The sequence below is a fragment of the Dermacentor variabilis genome, chromosome 2, assembly GCF_050947875.1.
Source record: "Dermacentor variabilis isolate Ectoservices chromosome 2, ASM5094787v1, whole genome shotgun sequence".
Lineage (NCBI taxonomy): Eukaryota > Metazoa > Arthropoda > Arachnida > Ixodida > Ixodidae > Dermacentor > Dermacentor variabilis.
This window is the reverse complement of record NC_134569.1, coordinates 68,993,819-68,997,650: the sequence shown is the minus strand read 5'-3', so window position 1 is coordinate 68,997,650 and position 3,832 is coordinate 68,993,819. Positions and strand designations below refer to the sequence as shown.

At 47.3% G+C, this 3,832-nt stretch overlaps 1 pseudogene; it reads left to right on the top strand.

The window, feature by feature from the left end:
* The first annotated feature begins 390 nt into the window (after window positions 1–390).
* LOC142573395 (U2 spliceosomal RNA) lies at window positions 391–569 on the top strand (annotated as a pseudogene).
* The last annotated feature ends 3,263 nt before the right edge of the window (window positions 570–3,832 follow it).

The window sequence follows — 3,832 nt, the reverse complement described above, 5'->3', positions numbered from 1 at the left end:
TGACATAAGCGTTAGGCTTGCGTTCTTCGAGAAACGTGGTCCCATGATGCTGAACAAAGAATGGCATACAGTCTAGAAGGTGGTCATTTAGGTTGAAACTCGAAAAAAAGAAAATCGTGAGCCACTTCACTCTGTGAAGGTGGATGACCAACGAGGCTGTTTAGCATACGACACAAAGGTGGCAAATAAGTTTAAACAAACGCACGGACTCATTTACCGTGATTTTTATGTATACATTCGCGTGCACTGCGGGATCACCACTCTGAGGAGCCGGAGGAAATTATACACGTGTGACATTTGGATGGGGCCGCCAGCATGCGAGAGCGGAAGGAAAGGAAAGGAGATACGCAAGCGCTTGGAATGCCGACAAAGAGAGGGTGGTGCGGACGTAGACATGGCCGGCGACGCTGGTGAAGGTGTAGTATATGTTCTTATCAGCTGATACGGGTTGCATTTGTACCGAAAATGTTGAACTTAGTTTTGCAATATGGCGGAGTGCTTGAAGCCTGCTTCACCTTCGCCGCAGGTCGGCCCGGTATTGCACAGTCTTCGGGATTGGCCCAAGGTTTTTGATCTACGGACATCGATCAACTGAAAACTATTGGCGGCGAGGAGTCACGGAGTCGCCATCTATCGGAAGCGCAGCGCTGGCGTAGTATAGGGGTCACGCGGCGCGCTCCTCATAGGTTCTGCTGTCAGCGCTCACCGAAAACACCACGCGGGAGCTCTCCCGTAAATTTCTGTAAGTATTTTCGAAACGAGAGAAGTTTTTTACTGTCTAAATAATAATCTTGGGCAAACTGAAAGCGCAGAATCGCTTACAGACGCTATCTCTTTACCGAATACGTACAGTGAACGCCACTGTGCGCGGTCGCCGCGATTTAGTCTCCCGAACCAGATTCTTGCATGAAAGGTAGGCAGACGCTGAGACCAAACTATGCGAAATATGTTCTTACAGTGTTTGTATATCTAAATGGAGCGTTATAGAATGAAGCCTCAATGCAGCGATCGCACAGCTTCAGCGACCGACTGCGCGTCTGCATGCTTGTCCGCGCACTGTTTCGCTTTCGCCGCGTGCGCGTTTTCGCACCGTGCCATGAGCTTTAGGCCACAGAATATGAGCATTGGACAGTATACAAGCAACCAATCTTGCGTGGGCGCTATCAGAGCTAGCTAGGCCGTAGCTAGATCGCTGCAGCCGCCTGGTAGCATAGAGTTCAACCAGACAAACACAGAGCTAAAACTGCAGTAACCTACTATATCCTGCTTCGCTAGTGGTGCAAATTTTTGGCAGCGGCCTAATTGTGAACACGATTACGCCGCTGTCGAATATTTACAACAGTAGCTAAGCAGAATATAGTAACTAGCTGTGCGTTTGTGTGCTTGAGCTTTTCACCACCAGCTGGCGCCACCAATCTGGCCGCTCACGTTTACACCCCCGCTAAACCGGCAAACCGCCCGCACATGCCGGAATACCGCACAGGCTATAAGTCTCTATTAGTCGGGCAGCGGACTCGGGCGAGTGTCTCAGTGCGCGTTTTTAGAACATTGCCGACCCGGCGCCGAAGCAGAAATCTTCCTCGCGTCTGTGCTTGCTGCATACCCGAGTTGTAGCCGATGACTGTTTGCCGGTTTTGTGTTTCGCGAGCCAAGCTTCACGCAGCTTCTTGTCCTGCGGCTACTTGTGAATAAGGCTGACACCGGGCTCCGTTGCGTACGTCCGGCACTGCGGCACCGAGCAGTAGCCTACCATGTTGCGCACCTTCAAAGGCAGCCATTACCTATTCTAGTGCTTTCAATCGTTGTAAAGGAGACACTCGAAGCGGGAAAATCTCGCCACTAAATGAGGACCGCAGCGTACGAGGGAACTTAAACTGTCCTGGCGCTCCCGAAGCAGCTGACGCGGCCGCTATGTCCACGTGATTCCTAATAGCACGTCACGCCGACGGTGGCGCCAGCATTTCCAGTGGTGCAGCTCGAGGCCAATAGTCGGATACAACTGGAGTTTGCAGTAAACCTCGCCCACGTCCTCATAACCTCCAGCCGCTGCTCATCCGCGAGGCTGCAAATAGTTCGTACTTTAAACTTTCCCTGTTACCTAAATAAGGTGGTAACCACAAAAATATAATGATAAGCGCGTAATTTTGTACGTTTTCACTCATCTATTATAGAGGAACAGGGAAATCCTGATTCTTTATTGAACTGAACTAAAGAGCTTGATTCGCTGCAACTATTTGTTGCCATGTTTTACTTATATTATGTTGGCAGCGAAGTTTCATGAGTAAAACGGAGCCAGCAGTGAAATGAACTGTACCGTTGACTTTTGCAGAGTGAAATGTTGAGATTCTATACACTTTGTCTATGTCTGTTGCACACGCCATTGCTTCCGCCGATGAAAAGGCTCTTCAAGAACTGCAGACGCTCCAGAGGTATCAAGTACGACGCCGTTTTGAAATGGTCGCATGGCGACGATTTTTTCTGCTTGTGTGATTGGCTGGCCGAGTAACAACCTGGCGTGGTGCGCATGCCTTGGCGGACAACTGATGTTTAACTGGTATCCTACTATAGCCACATACAGCTTCGCTGTAAAAAGTTATTTTCAATACCAGCGACATTGGCTCATATGGGAGAAAAGGTCACATTTCTTTTTGGCATGAACCAGGTCTGTCTATAATCCTGTCGATGTCCCTGCTCCTCCTTAAGTCATGCTCGGCTGCCTCTCGCAGAGTTTATGTATTGCACAGTGGGAGCACAGCCGAGATGAAATTATGCGTTTATCAGTTATGCGTTGTATTGTATCCTCGTAATGTTTACAGTTACCTCAATTTAAAAATTTGCTGGTCACACTGTTTTACTTTCCACACAAAAAGCCTGATCTTGTTCTTTAAACTTAGCAATTTCTCTACTAATCTTTTTTTAAAGGCAATGGTACGAAAAATTTGGGAATAACTTTTTAGAGCCACGATATTCTCAATTTTTCACATATATGATGAGAGTGCAAGAACGCTTTCAAATCGAATTAAAGGACACCTATTAGAACTACAGAAAAAGCTGACTTTTTTATAAGACCCTGAAAAGCCGTTGTTTTTCGTTGTATTTCACTGCTTCTTTTTGTTCACGTGTCTTTTTTTGAAGTTCTGCTTTTCGTACGTTTGCTACAAAATCGCACAGGTTCCCTTTACAGAGCAAAAGTCCCTCGGGCATCATTCATGTGACACAAACGTTCAGGAACCGCAAAAGCAATCACAATTCCCAGCCTTTCGCAAGACAGAAGAAACCAGCGCACAGACTCACGTTGGTGACCTTAAGTAGAGGGAGAAGAAGCAGCAATCAGCTTATTCTTTCCTCGCCCTTCTTCGGATACTTGCAAGCATTTTCCTTTCTTTATCAACAAGAGCTATCTTAGCGGCAGCAAGCCTATAAGCACGGCGGCGGGAGCATAACGAAATAAATGTCGAAGGAGATTGCAAAACGTCGCTGCTTCACTCTAGAAGCGAATAACAACAAAAAAAAAAAGCAAGAAAACCTCCTGAGCTCTGACTTTCCCGCGGACATCCTTACGCCTGGTGCTTTAGCTGCGCAGTATAATCGAAACGACTACTTTTGAGTGATACCTAAAACGCCCATGGATACCCATGGCTTATTTCTATACGTTGTATGCAACATGATAGGTTTCATGTACTTACAGGAGAGAGAGAGAGAACTAAACTTTTATTTTCCGAAATGGTAAACCGAGTCAGAACACGGTTCACCCTAGGTGGGAGGATCCCTTATTCAAAGAATCATCTGGCTTGGGCTGCCTCCTTGGCCCGGGCGACGAGACTGCGTTGGT